The 15,839-nt window shown below is 42.9% G+C and overlaps 1 protein-coding gene across 5 annotated transcripts in view; it reads right to left on the minus strand.

The window, feature by feature from the left end:
* LOC140717337 (ubiquitin carboxyl-terminal hydrolase 49-like) overlaps positions 1-15,839 on the minus strand; it is a 93,781-nt gene that overhangs the window by 41,106 nt on the left and 36,836 nt on the right. For all 5 annotated transcript variants that reach the window (XM_073030819.1, XM_073030822.1, XM_073030818.1 and 2 more), the window contains exon 2: positions 2,745-2,894. The gene's annotated coding sequence lies outside the window, so the exon portion shown is untranslated. The remainder of the gene's footprint in view (positions 1-2,744; positions 2,895-15,839) is intronic.

Consider the following 15,839-nt stretch of genomic DNA (forward strand, 5'->3'; position numbering starts at 1 on the left):
GCTCCTGTACCTCCTCCTTGATGGTAGAAATGAGCAGGCACTGCCATTGTTTTATAAGCTGTGGGATTTGTTGTTTCGTGGAGGCAGCAGAGTGCAAAAACATTTAAAAATTACTATAAATTACATCATAAATCATGCAAAGAAAAAGAATAATGAGGTAGTGTTCACTGTCCTTTCAGAAATCTTATGTCGGAGAAGCTGTTCCTGAATCGTTGAATGAAGGACTTCAGGCTTCTGTTCTTCCTTCCTGATGGTAGTAACGCGAAGACCTTAAGACAGGAGCAGGATCCGGCCATTCGGGCCATCAAGTCTGCTCTGCCATCTCTACAAGATCACTCCTCATTCTCCTATGCTCCAGTCGCCTCCCAGGTTCCTACTGCATCTCTCCTCTCTTGCCTTAACCCTTGATTCCCCAGCCCTGGGAAAGACTGCATGCATTCACCCTGTGCCCCTGATGATTTGATACACTTTAGAAGTAATGAGAAAGATCAGAATTTAATATAACTCTTAGAAGTTTGTACAGTGGAGAGCATTCTGACTGGTTACATCACTGCTTGGTACGGAGGCTCCAATGCACAGGCTCGCAAGAGGAAGCCTCAGCCAGCTCCATCACGGGGACGAGCTTCCCCACCGTCTTTGAAAGCTGGCACCTCAAGAAGACAGTGCCCATCGCTAAGGAGCCACACAATCATGGCATGCCCCCTTCTTCATACCATCATCGACGAGGTGATACAGGAGCCCCAAGACCCACTCCGATTGATTCAAGAACAGCTTTTCCGCGGTACCGTCATATTTCCGAAAGCTTGCATTAATTTTTACGTCTTGCACTGGACTGGCGGCATAGTGGTTAGCACAATAGTTTTACAGCAATTGTTGACCAGGGTTCAGTTCCCAACGCCTGTCTGAGCAGTTTGTATATTCTCCCCACGACCACATAGGTTTCTCCCACGTGCTCTGGTTTCCTCCAACATTCCAAAGATATAGAGTTAGCGTTAGTAAGTGGCCAGAAAGCTGTGCTGTTGCCAGAAACTTATGGGTTTCCCCAGCACACTCCTGACACAAGTGATGCACTTTACTGTATTTATCAACACAGATGTGACAAATAAAGCTAATCTTTTAAATCTTTACTGGCACTGCAAAACAAACTTCACATCAGTGATAATAAATCTGATTACGATTCTGATAACTCTAGAAGTCTCCACTGCCACTATACCGGGAATGATCTACTCTCTCTGCAGAGGCGTGGAGCAAAGGTTTCTCAGATGGGACAATTATCTTAAGATGTCAAGTTAAACAGACTGGGTGACTGACCCACACCCAATGGACTCACTTTCAAAGATTCATCTCATGTTCTCAATATGTACTGCTTATTTATTATTATTATTATTTCCTCTTTCTGTATTTGCAGAGTTTGTTGACTTCTGCACACTGGCTGAATGCCCTAGTTGGGCAACCTTTAACGAACAAGAGAAAATCTGCAGATGCTGGAAATCCGAGCAACACACACAAAATGCTGGAGGAACTCAGCGGGCCAGGCAGTCCTGCCGAAGGGTCTTGGCCCGAAACACCGACTGTACGCATTTCCATCGATTCTGCCTGGCCTGCTGAGTTCCTCAGGCATTGTGTGTGTGGGGGGCAGACTTTCATTGATTTTGTTATGGTTATTATTCTATAGACTTATTGAATATGCCCACAAGAAGAATAATCTCAGTGTTGTAAATGGTACTTTGATAAGAAATTTACTTTGATCACAAAAGCTGTGAGGAGGGTTGATCTCACTTCAGAATCACTTTGGGACAACAACTGAGGATGAAGCTTCTCTTGACTGAGTGTCTAAAACCAAGGCTCAGGATCCTAAATCAAAGAGAAGAAAAAATAAAATCCTGCAGCTGTTGAAAATTTGAAATGAAAACAAAGTGTTGCAACATCTTGGAGGTCAGACAGCAACAGGCTGACCTGCCAAGAATTTCCAACATCTACAATTTTTATAACTAGAAAGATCAAAAACTGCATCATCAGAATTCTCCAGCCAAAAGGCAAAGGGGATTCTCCGGTTAGGTTCACAATTCGGATGGATAGATCTTTGGTTATTAGGGGAGTCAAGGTATAAGGGGGTGGGTACAAAAAGTTATGCCGACGTAAAAGATCTTATTGAGTGTGTCAGGGCAGCGTAACGGTTAATGCAATCGCTTTACAGCGCCAGCGATCACCAGTTGGGGGTTTGACCCTGCAAGGAGTTTGCATGCTCCTCCTGTGACAGTGTGGGTTTCCTCCAGGTGCTCCAGTTTCCATCCAAAGACATAAGGGGTTAGGGTTACTGAGTTGAGGGCACATTATGTTGGAGCCGGAACTGTGGCGAGTCTTGTGGACTGGCCGAGCAGATCGCAAAACGATGACACATTTCACTATATGCTTTGATGTATATGTGACAAATAAAGCTAATCTTTAACCTTAATCTTACAAATAGCAGGATATGGGACTGAATGCCACACTTTAATGTTTTTATGTATTATGCAAAGTAAAACATAGTAAAGTCAAGGCTGAAAAACTATCTTCCCAGAAGCTACAGTGCAATTAAGAAAACCATTTTTAAGAACAATTATTAGTTATTAACTGTAAAACATTCATAATCCCAGTAATGGTATCTTGGCTTATTTTGTACAACATCGGTAAATCAGAATAAAGGAAGATTTAATGCTCAGGCTCCTGGCTAAAGAAGTCAACTAGAAAGTAGCAATACTTACTTAGACATTCTCAAGTCTTTTTCCAACAACAGTCTGGGAAATGTCTGGGAAAATACCATCTCAGCAAGCAATTGTTATAGCACTGTACCTCCACAATACGTTGCTCAGAACACGTCAGGACACCATGTTATAGGCAGACAATCTTACACTCTGGAAAGAGAAAGAAAAAAAGGTACCTTTTAGTACAAAGAACTATGGAAATTGAATTCATATTTATCAAGTCCAAAATACAGTTAATGGGCCACTGGTTCATCAGGACAGCCACTTATTTGGAACAAAAACCAATTAATAAAATAGCTGGAATTCCCTTCATTTATTTGGGAAACTATACTGCTGAATTGGGACAGGAGACGGTTGCCGAACAGATTCTAACTAGCGTCAGTCGCGTGCATGTCATGTGGCCGTTTGACACTACAACATGCTTAGAGCAAACAGTTTTTAAAATAGCGTCATTTGCGTGTATTTGTGTTCAAAAAGCAGCGATTTTTTTTGTCACTGATAGGTGGCCAGAAATAAGCAGTAAGACGATTCAAGAACAGTTTTGCTCACTCAGGTTTGGAGATACCAGAAATGGCCAGGCATGCAAATGCAACGATTTCACTATTTGAGCATGTTAGCAACTACAAAGAATTTGGAGGTATCAACAATCATCTTGAATGTTACAATGAAAATGAAGATCTGGAGGATGCAATCATTGAAAGCAATGAAGGCCGTCCATTATCTGCACTGGATGTCTGTGCTGATTTTGTTCATTTACAGTCAATCAAAAGAACACGGCAGCATACACTGGATGAGTTCCTCCATCGATAACTATTAGGAACTAATACACAGTGTTATAGTACTGTAGTACTATTAGCAGTGTTCTAATTTGTACTGCATTTCACTTACACACAGAATTCTTTTTACTCAGTTTGATGGTAATTCGTCTTTGTTTTTAATACTTTTTAAACTGTTTCCAAGAAATTTCAGCTAATTGGAACAGCCACTTAATTGGGTTAAAATATACTGGTCCCGACGTGTTCCAATTAACCAAAATCCACTGTATTTTCTTCAGTGAATGAACCTGCCTGTAGATGGAATACTTATGGGAGTAAACTCTTGAATTCTAAAGTGGAATATTGATATATAGACATTGCTGTTTCTATCAAATTGGCATCATCAGCATTCTATTTGGTATTTTTCTTTTTATCCCGAGAGTCACCATCTGTACAAGCCGGAAAAGATCAATTCAATATGCAGATACCCCAACACTGCCCTCCGAAATGGCTGTCAAAATTCATTTGAGTGAATTCTGGTGTAAAATTCTGGAATGCAAATCATCATCACAACTGCAAAATGGCTAAATGAAAAAAAGGCATTCAGTTTTTAAAAAATTATATACTAGCTCCATGCTTTAATTGCTTAAGTGGTCAGCTGTTACAAAAACCTGCATATTTCACTAAAACCCAGTGACATGCAGTGATTTACAGTACGAGTGATTACAGCCGGGAATTATAGGGCACAGGTTTTGATGTTGCTTCATGTGCATTACAGAATTTAAAAGGGACCTGAACAGGATGTTCTGTTAATGCATGGGTTAGCACCTCATTTATTTGTTCACTCCGCGTTGTGTTATGTACACTGCATCTACAATGCCTCATCTGCCTTGCAAGCATGTTAAGTGCAAAGTTAACCCTCGGAGTAATGCGCAAGCCAAACGAGGCTCGTGGGAGCAGCGAAAGTAAACCGTACATCTCAGGGAGGGCCACAGAGCACCGACATCCGCTATCATCCCCGGTGGGAGCAGGAGAGAAACATTTCTAAATATCCCTCAGTGGCCACTTGATGTGGTAAACCTGTACACCTGCTCATTAATGCAAATATCTAATCAGCCAATCATGTGGCAGCAACTCAAAATGCATAAAAGCATGCAGATATTGTTCAGTTGTTGTTTAGACAAATATCAGAATGGGGAAAAAATGTGACCCAAGTGATTTGACCATGAAATGATCTTTGGTGCCAGACTGGGTGGTCTGAGTATCTCAGAAACTGCTGATCTCTTGGGATTTTCATACACAACAGTCTCTAGAGTGTACAGACAAAATACCTAGTGTGTGGCAGCTCTGTGGGTGAAGACACCTTATTAATGAGAGAGGTCAGAGAATGGCCAGACCAGTTCAAGCTGACAGGAAGGCACATGTAACTCAAATAACCACACGTTACAACAGTGGTGTGCAGGAGAGCAAACCTGAATGCACAAAACATCAAACCTTGAAGTGAATGGGCTATAGCAATCAATAGCCATTTAATAGGGTACACCGGGGGGTACCTAACGAAGTAACCACTGAGTGTACATTGATGCAGTGGCCAGGGGAGGCTTTTTGAGGAACAAGGGAGAGCAATCGCAGCATTTTAGCTAGGGAATGAGTTAAGAAGAAGAGTGAGGAGCAGTTTCAAGAAGAGGGCAGATACAGAGAATCTTCCAGGCTGAGGTGCAGAGAAGGCGAAAAATCCCAAAACAACGGAGAAAAAGAATTTCAGGATGCTTATTGCATACATTTCTCTGACATCAAATGTACCTATTGAAAACATCAACCCCCACCACCACCCATGTCCCCCTACCTTCACCAAATGTCAAAGTAAATTTATTATCAAAGTACATATATATCCCCCATACCACCCCGAGATTTATCTTCTTGCGGGCATTCACAGTAAATACAAAGAAACATAATGGAATCAATGAAAAACTGCACAAATACGGACAGAACACCAATGTGCAAAAGACAATAAATTGTGTATATACAAAAAAAGGAATAAAACAAAATATCAATAATAAATATTGAGAACATGATTGTTGAGTTTTGAAAGTGAGTCTATAGATTGTGAAATCACTTCAGAATTAAGGTGAGTGAAGTTATCCACTCCGGTTCAGGATCCTGATAGCTGCAGAGTAACAGCCATTCCTGACACTGAAGGTGTGGGACCTAAGGTTCCTGTACCCCCTTCCCAATGCCACATACATCAAAAGACTGCAGAGGCTCGGGATGGAATGCTGTTCAATTCAAGCATTCACAGTTTGCCCTCTGCCGCTGATCACTGACAAGAGAGAGATGAATGGAGGTTCCAATTGGCTGATTTGATCAACACACACACAAAGGAGCCATATTGAGAAAGTGTGAGGGGGATTTTTAACAGAATTAACATGGATCATAGTCACGTCATTTGTTGCAGGCTCCCCCCCTCCCACCCCAGAGCTTTTAAACCACAATGATAAGCACCCCGTCTAAGTCTCTTAAATTTAAAATCAACTCCTCGAATCAGCACAGGAACCATTCGGGAAAAGCAGGGATAGAATTAAACGATTGCTCTTGGAAGGGGGAAAATAAAAACTTGCATCATGACAGCTCCCTCGATGGAAAAGCTTAACGCTAACTCCCTCGAATAATTGCTCTCAGAAACTGCACTTCATATTCATCGATGCTCTCAGAGGCAGTCCTCTTCTTGAATGCTAATGGCTATTAACATTTAAAAAAACATTTGAGGAAGAGAGTATCATACGAGATCAATGCGTGTGTTTTAAAACCTTTAGGAGAGTGGTATTCTATCATTAAAGTGTAAACATATTACTGTTCAATTCTATCTTTATAGTGATACAAACCTAGAACTATGTTTTAAAATGACCAGTCCCCTGCCTGATCTGGTTCAAAGGGATTCAGAACTGAACTTGCAACATGCAAATGCCAAAGTCAGTGGAATTTTAAAAACATCCCTGATCCAAACCAAAATTTCCACAGATTTTCAACTGCTCCACCTTTCCCCATTTGCTCACATGCATTTTTCTCTTAGTATGCAAACTTCATTACCCTGTGGTGAGCCAGTCTATGCTATTTCCTTAACCACCATGCTGAGATCCCTCGACGTCCTTCAGTAAAGCTGACAACCCTGAATTAGAGCACCGTCTAATAGGCCACCAATCTGTAACACATCATGTGCATAACATTCAATACTCCCATGCCCATTCTCAGATTACTTTGACATAGAACAGTACAACACAGTATAGGCCCTTTGGCCCACAGTGTTATGCCAACTCTTTAACCTACTCCAAGGTCAATCGGAGAACTATTCTGGCTGGAGTCAGGGCCTTGTGCTTTGGCTCTTGATAGGGTCACCCACACCAAACAGGTCAAATGGACTGAGTGGTTTGGGGGTTCAGCTCAGGGAGAAACAACCCTGTGTCTGTTCCATGTTCTCTACAGATCATACAGCATTCTTGTTCACCTCTCTCCAAAAGTATCTCCTTCCCAGGTGAGCTCTAAGCATTCTCCAGAACCTTGTGCCCATGTTCTTACCGAAAGGATTACTGGGTTATTGACGATAGCAGGTGAAACTGCTGAATCGTGTGTCTATGGGCAGGAACTACACATTCATAATAGATACAGCAGTCTTCAGCAAAAACAGCTTGCTGTGTTTAACTAGCTGAATTCAAGAGCTTTGAAGCCAGTGTGGGAACTTTGCCTCAGAACACAACTATGAATGGGGATAGAGTTGGAATTTTGTTGCTCTTTATGGTTCAGTCAGTCTTGGGCACATCAAAAATCAGCTTTATTTATCACACGTACATCAAAACAGACAGTGAAACGCATCATTTTGCGCCAACGACCAACACAGCCTGGGGGCAGCCTGCAAGTATCACCCTTCTTACAGCACTAATATAGCATGCACATGACTCAGTAACCCAAACCCGTACATCTATGGGATGTGGGAAGAAACCAGATCAACTGGAGGAAGCCCACAGTCACAGGGGGATGCATAAACTCTTCAGCAGGAATTGAACCCTGAACGCTGATCACAGGCACTGTAAAGCTTTGTGCTAATCACTACGATACTGTGCCACCATCAAGAATTGGAACAAATCACAGTTCCGGTGAAGGGCCTTGGCCCGAAACGTCGACTGTTTACGCTTTTCCATAGATGCTGCCTGGCCTGCTGAGTTTCTACAGCAGCTTGTGTGTGTTGCTTTGGGTCTCCAGCGTCTACAGACTTTCTCGTATTTTAGAATAGATCTGTCAGTCCTGAGCTTTGTAAGAAAGAACTCAGAGCCTCTCTGTGCTTTCCAGGACCACAGATGTCCCAAAGGACTTCACCTCCAGGGGATCATCGCCACTCTAATGTAGGAAAGCAGTGTTCGCAATTCGCACACCGCCAAGTCCAACAAACATGAGCAGCACACACAAAATGCTGAAGGAACCAGGCGGCAGTTATGGAGAGAAACAGACAGTCGTCATTTTGGGCCGGGACCCTTCATCGGTATCCACGGATATGAAATACATAATCAGCGACATTAAGTTGATGGATAAACGTTGCCCACAAGGGCTCCCTTGATTCTCTTTGAACAGGGAGTAGACAGGCCTTTAGTCACTGTACAACGCTCCTGCTGTTGTGCACTAACAAGTCAGCCTATACAAGGTTCAAAATTGTTTACTGACGACTGTAAAGGAGATCAAAATGACTGTTACTTGTTACAATGTGCTGGGGACTTATAGAGGCTGTCACAATGTAGTCCTGGACAGCCGGCATGTCAAACTGAGGGCCAACACCAGTGGCTCTCCACAGCTGCTCCGTCGGGCTTTATTTCAGATTCCAAATGGCTTGCATCAGAATCAGAATTAGGCTTAATACCACTGGCATATGTCGCGAAATTTGTTGTTTTGCGGCAGCGGTGCAGTACAATACAGTAAAATATACTATAAACTATAGTAAGAAATATATTTTAAAATGAAAGAGAACAAAAATAGTGAGGTAGTGTTCATTGTCTTCCAGAAATCTGATGACGGAGGGGAAGAAGCTGCACCGAAAGTGCTGAGTGTGTGTCATCAGTAACACAGTTTGGGGCATTTATTAAATACAGCTGCCTTATCCCAGCAATGCCCACAAAACCACAAATTAAGCAAAAGCCCATGAGGTACAATTCATTGCAGGAATAACACAGCCTGGTTACCAGAATCCAGATCCTGGATGTAAAATACCTGGAATCTATATTTAAATACGACTTGCAAAGCGTGACCGTACTCTCCCAAGTAGAGCAGATTCCTGACGATATTAAGTAAACTCCAAACCATTAGGACAGAAACTATTTTTCTTTGCTGAAGGAAATGTTTTAAACACTTAAGAGAGCGGCGCAGTAGCGTGGCAGTTAGCATAATGTTGACACAGTGTCAGCTGTAAGATTGGGGCTCAATTCCCACTGCTGTCCGTAAGGAATTTGTACATTCCCCCCGTGACCGTGTGGGCTTCCTCTGGGTGGGTGCCCTGCATTCCAAAGACATACAAAGTACATTTATTATTAAAGTATGTATACATTATACAACCTTCAGATTCGTCTCGTTACAGGCAGCCACGAAACAAAGAAACCCAAAATAACCCAACTAAAAAGACCGTCAGACTCCCAATGTGCAGAGAGTCCAAACAATAAAAGTAAGCAAGTAGCATTTAGAACTCTGAAATGAAAGAGTTGGTTATGAGAACTATCAAACTATAACAATGCTGTAAAAACTTATAACACAACTACTCCAAACCCACAGCAATGCAAATGATTCTTAACCACAAGCAGAAAGCTCCTGGCAACTAACTCAATTTAGTCCATAGGGGCAACCTTGAAATTCCCATTGTTGCCAATTTAATTCTCCATCTCCCTCCCCTCTGACCTATTGGTCTGTGGTCTCCTCTACAATTACTGTGAGGCACAAGGCAAGCCCGAGGAACAGCATCCCATCTTCCATACGGGCACGATACAGCTTGGTGAAACTAATACCGAATTCTACAATGGCAGCACTATAGAATAGCAGTTAGCATAACGCTATTACAACGCTAGCCACCCAGGTTCAATTCCGCTGCCGTCTGTACGTTCTCTCCGTGGTGTGTAGCCTTCCTACAGGTGTTGCAGTTTCCTCCCACATTCCAAAGACATGCGGTTAGGGTTAGTAAATTGTGGGGATGATACGTTAGCACCGGAAGACACTTGCAAGCTGCTCCCAGCACATCCTCGGACCATGCTGGTTATTGATCCAAACAATGCAATTCACGGTATGCGCTGACGTTTCAATGTACATGTGACAAAATCGTGACAAAGAAAGCTAATCTTTCTTTCTTTCTAGGCTTTATGAACAGTTCAGCCCACAACAAAAGCGTGCCCGGGAGCCAGCCCAGTCTGGTATCAGAGCAGGTGTCATCGAAGTGCATTTAGCAATGGAGAGGACGTACAGGTTCAACAATTACATTGGGAGGGTCGAGCAGAATGCTCAGGCAGGGATCAGTACACGTAGACAATTCTCAGCAGAACTGGGCTCAGCTGCCCTGGTCAGAGACTACTGCAGCACAAACAGGCCCAGAGGCACAAGACACTGCAGATGCTGGAATCTGAAGCAACAAACGAAGTGCTGGAGGAACGCAGCAGATCGAGCAGAATCTATGGAGGGGAAAGGCATTGTCGATATTTTGGATCAAAACCATGTGTCAGGTCTGACGCAGAGTTTTGACCCGAAATATCGACAATTCCTCACCGTCCCCTCTCCCCCCCCCCCCCCCCACATATGCTCAACCTGTTGAATTCTTCAAGCACCTTCTCTGTTACTACAGAAACAGGCCCTTCATCCCACCTGTCCATGCCAACCAAGATGCTCGTGATCAATAATGCTCACAAAAGAATCGATTACTTAAGGGCAGCAAGGCTTCCAAAATCCAATATACTATTCCCCGGTACAGACCAACATACAAAAGAGGTTAAAAAATAAATACTTGGAAGAGATTGGGGAGAAGGAGCAACATCCGGAGTGGTAGAACAGATAGGCACAGAGCAGGCGAAGGATGTCTGTCTTCCTTGCTACTCTGTCTCCGCATGCTTTCCCTCGAGGCTGTCCGAGGAGGTTATCGAAGTTCTGTCTTCGATGGATTGGACTGGACCCTTTGGTTGTGCACCTTTTACATCCTGTGCATTCACCTGTTCATTTTGCAGCCGTCTGAGCAATTTAATTTGATGTGATTGGCAAGATTTTTTTTGCACAGGGTTTGGGGTTTGATGTTCTTGCAGTTTGCACGACTTGTTTGATGATCGTGCTGCCGTTGAGCAATTTTTTTTCACGTGGGGGGGGGTGTTGCCTTTCTTTCTTGTTGCCAGTTGGCATGATTTGTTAGGATTTGTTAATTTTTTCTGTGCGGGGGGAGGGAGTTTGATGCTCTTCTTTGAACGACTTCCACGGTTTTTGTTTGTTTCTTGGCTATCTGGAGAAGACAAATCTCAGAGCTGTATACTGCAGACATACTTTGATAATAAATGAACCTTTGAACCTTTTTTTTGGACGGCTACACGGATAGGAACGGTTTAGAGGTAGATGCTACAACTAAAGCTTCAGGTCTTGCACAGATTCTAAGCATCGCTCAGTGTGGAGTGTCAGGGCCTTTGTCGCATAAACGTGATCAAACTGATCTGATCATATTCAGTATCTGCAGTAAATGAGCCAGTCTTCTGCACAGATATGTACATTCTGTTGGACATATATTTCAGCAACAAAATTACTCGCTTGTTACAACTCAGGCTTAATGGTCCTTAAAAAAAAATCGTCGTAATCAAAGCACTTGGAACGCTGCTGAGAATGAGGAAAGATTTTAAGCAATCAGTCACCATGGAAGATCCCATCTGAGTGCCTTGGCCTGATTACAACTCACTGGAAATGTTCACGTAGGTATTGGCTGAAGAGAAGGTCGTGTTTCGATTTGAAGGCTCTCGCATTCAGGTACTGAATGGCTCGCTCTTTGTAATAAATGCACCTTTGAACAAGACTTCAGCGCTTCGAGCATCTTCTCAGTAGGTATTAAAGATGGGTAATAAATGCTGGACTTAAAAGTTCAAAGTTCAAAATATAATTGCTAATCCCTGTAACAATTAGAATTATTATTTTTATAGACCTATTGCAGAAGCACTGAAATTTTAAAGTTTAAAAGTTCAAAGAGTGTGTGTGTGTGTGTGTGTGTGTGTGTGTGTGTGTGTGTATATGCGTGTGTGACCATATCCAACCCTGAGATTCATTTTCTTGTGGGCATACTTAAATCCAATAACCATAATATAATCAATGAAAGGCTGCACCTTCAATGCAGACAATCGGTGTGCAAAAGGCAACAAACTGTGCAAATAAAAAAAGAGAATAAAAAAAATAGACAGGTAGACAGCCAATGAAACAAACAAAAAAGCAAGCAAACAATAAATATTGATAACATGAAATGAAGAGTCCTTGAAAGTGAGTCCATAGGTCGTGGGAACTGTTCAGTGATGGGACAAGTAAAGTTATCCCCTCTGATTCAAAAGCCTGATGGTTGAGGGGTAATAACTGTTCCTGAACCAGGTGATGTGGGCCCTGAGGCTCCTGTACCTTCTTCCCGATGACAGCAGCGAGAACCTGGGTGGTGGGGGTCCCTCATCATGGATGCTGCTTTCCTGTGGCGATGTTTTGTGTACATACGTTCAATAGAGGGGAGGATTTTACCCGTGATAGACTGGGCCTCATCCACTACTTTTTGTAGGATTCTTCTACTCAAGGGCACTGGTGTTTCCGTACCAGGCTGTGATGCAACCAGTCAATACAGTCTCCACTACACAACTAGAGAAGTTTGTCAAAGTTTTGGGTGTCATGCTGAATCTTCGCAAGCTCCTAAGCAAATAATGGCACTGCTGTGCTTTCTTCAAAATTGCACTAACATGCTGGCCCCAAGAGAGATCCTCTGAAATGATAACACTGAGGCATTTAAATTGCTGAATGTTTCCACCTCTGATACCCCAATTCAGGACCTCCAGTTTCCTCTGCCTTAAGTCAATAATCAGCTCCTTGGTCTCGCTTACATTGAGTAAGTGGTTGTTATTGTGCCTCCACTCAGCCAGTGGTAAAGGACTGCAGTCTGAAGAGTCACAGTAATAGAACACTACAGCACAAAAACAGGCCCTTGAGCCTCTATCCCATGCCGAAACATTATTCTCTTTTGTTCCACTGATCTACACCCCGACCATAGTCCTCCACACCCTTTCTATCTATGTACTCGTCCAAACTTCTCTTGATGTCATGTACTTGGATTTTCAGAAAGCCTTTGACAAGATACCACACATGAGGCTGTTTAACAAGCAACAAGTCCTGGGATTACAGGAAAGATTCTATCATGGATAAAGTAGTGGCTGATTGGCAGGAGGCAAAGAGACGGAATAAAGGGAACCTTTTCTGGTTGGTTGCTGGTGTTCCACAGGGGTCTGATTTGGGAACGATTCTTTTTACATTAAATATCAGTGATTAGAATGATGGAATTGATGGCTTTGTTGCAAAGCTTGCAGATGATATTGAAGGTAGATGGAGGGGCAGGTAGAGAGACTACAGAAGGACTTAGATGAGGAAAATAGGCAAAGAAATGGCAGATGGAATACAGTCAGGAAGTGTTATATATGCACTTTGGATAAAGAAATGAAAGGGTTGAATATTTTCTAAATGGACAGAAAATACAAAAAATTGAGGTGCAAATGGACTTGGGAGTCCTTGTGCAGGATTCCCTAAAGGTTAATTTGCAGGTTGAGTCTGTGGTGAGGAAGGCAAATTCGATGTTAGCATTCATTTCAAGAGGACTAGAATATAAAAGCAAGGATGTAATGTTGAGACTTTATAAAGCACTGGTGAGGCCTCACTTGGAGTATTGTGAGCAGTTTTGGGCCCCATATCTTAGAAAGGATATACTGAAGCTGGAGAAGGTTCAAAGGAGGTTCACGAAAAATTATTCCAGGATTGAATGGCTTGTCATATGAAAAGCGTTTGATGGCTCAGGGGCTATATTTGCTGGAATTCTGAAGAATGAGGGGGTCCTCATTAAAACCTATAAAATGGTGAAAGGCCTTGAGAGAGTGGATGTTTCATATGGTGGGAGAGTCTAAGACCAGAGGACACAGCATCGGCATGGAGGGGTGGCCTTTTAGAACGGAGATGAGGAAGAATTTCTTTAGCCAGAGAGTGGTGAATCTGTGAAATTCTTTCCCACAGACAGCCGTGGAGGCCAAGTCTTTATGTATGTTTACGGCAGAGATTGATCAACCTCAGTGGAAAAAGCCTGCTTGCATTTACCCAAGCAACACACACAAAATGCTGGAGGAACTCAGCAGGCTAGGGCAGCATCTATGAAAAAGAGTACAGTTTTCATTTCGGGCTGAGACGGTTCAGCAGGACTAGAGAAAGAAAGATGTGGATTCAGAGTCAGGTGGGGGAGGGGAGGAAGAGTCACAAGATGATAGGTGAAACTAAAACTGGGATTCCCCAGTTTAATTCCACTTCCCATTCCCATTACATGACCATCTATGGCCTCCTTTACTGTCGTGATGAGATCACACTCAGGCTGGAGGAGCACCTTACACTCCGTCTGGGCAGCCTCCAACCTGATGGCATGAACCTCGATTCCTCAAACCTCCCTCTCTATTCCTCATCCCCTTTTCCCTCTCTCATCTCATCTCCTTGCCTACCCATTGCCTCCCTCCGGTGCTCCTCCCCCTTTTTCTTTCATCCATGGCCTTCTATCCTCTCCTATTAGACTTCCCCTTACCAATCATCTTCCCAGGTCTTTCCTTCACCCCCAGTTTTACCTATCACTGTGTGTTTCGCCCTCCCTTCCCCCCCACCTTCTAACTCTGACCCCTCATTTTTTTCTCTCCAGTCCTGATGAAGGGTCTCGGCTGAAAATGTTGACTGTACCCTTTTTCATAGATGCCGACTGGCTTGCTGAGTTCCTCCAACATTTTGGGTGTGTGCATTGCTTGGATCTCCAGCATGTGCAGATGTGTCTTGTGACTGCATTTGCCCAGTCTCTGACTTAAGGGACAGCACCTCATCTCTGGTCTGGGCACATTGTAGCTTTCTGGACTTCATACTGGATTCTACAATGGCGACACGATAGCATAGTTGTTGTCAGTGCCAGTGACTCGGGTTTAATTTCCAATGCTCCCTGTAAGGGGTTTGTACATTCTCCCCATGTCCACATGGGCTTTCCTTGGGTGCTCCAGTTTCCTCCCACATTCCACAGATATATGGGTTAGCTGATTAATTGGTCACATGGGTGTAATTGGGTGGCGCAGGCTTGTTGGCTGGAAGGGCCTGTTACTGTGCTGTATCTCCAATTTAATTAATTAACGTGACTTGATTTCCATCTATCAGTCATTCATCCGCAATATTAGTTCAGCTTGTTCGCTGCTTTATCCCCTTCTGAGAGTGGAGGACATTCCCAGCCTGACCTGCTGGGTACACCTACCAGCTCTGTATTTTGCAGCTCCCACTTTCTTTTACCCATGTTCTCAGGTTATTACATAATCTTGGCCACTAACCCAGTATCCCTGCTGTGCTACCATAGATGAGGTACCATTGATGGGCTGAATGTCCTCATTCAAAGTCAAAGACAAAGTAAATTTGTTATCAAAGTACATATACGCTATCATAATTTTCTTCCAGGCATTCACAGGAAAATAAAGAAATATAATAGAATTTACAAAAAAACTATCCGTAAACAAAGAATGACAAACAACTAATTTGCAAAAGAAGACAAATTATGCAAATAAAAAATAATACTGAAAACGAGAGTTGTAAAGAGTCCTTGAAAAATAACTGTTCCTAAACCTGCTCGTATTGGACCCAAGGTACATCCTACCCGAAGGGTGTAGTGAGAATAGAGCAAGGCCTCGATGGTAGAGGTCTTTAATAGAACATAGAAAACCTACAGCACAGTACAGGCCCTTCAGCCCACAAAGTTGTGCCAAACATGTCTCTATCTTAGAAATTACTAGGCTTACCCATAGCCCTCTATTTTTCTAAGCTCCATGTACCTATCCAAAAGTCTCTTAAAAGACCCTGATTCTGAAATATTGAACCGAATAATTCATCCTGAGATGTGATACAAGCATAATAGCCCACATCCTAAATTAGAGTCCTGCTCACACATAACTCTGTGGTTTCAGACTGACACCTACACACAACACTTAAAATATTTAATTCTTCATGCATGTTTAAAATTCCTCCATGTTCTCACCCACCTCTAACTGAGCAGTCTCCTCCA

The sequence above is a fragment of the Hemitrygon akajei genome, chromosome 27 (assembly GCF_048418815.1).
Source record: "Hemitrygon akajei chromosome 27, sHemAka1.3, whole genome shotgun sequence".
NCBI lineage: Eukaryota > Metazoa > Chordata > Chondrichthyes > Myliobatiformes > Dasyatidae > Hemitrygon > Hemitrygon akajei.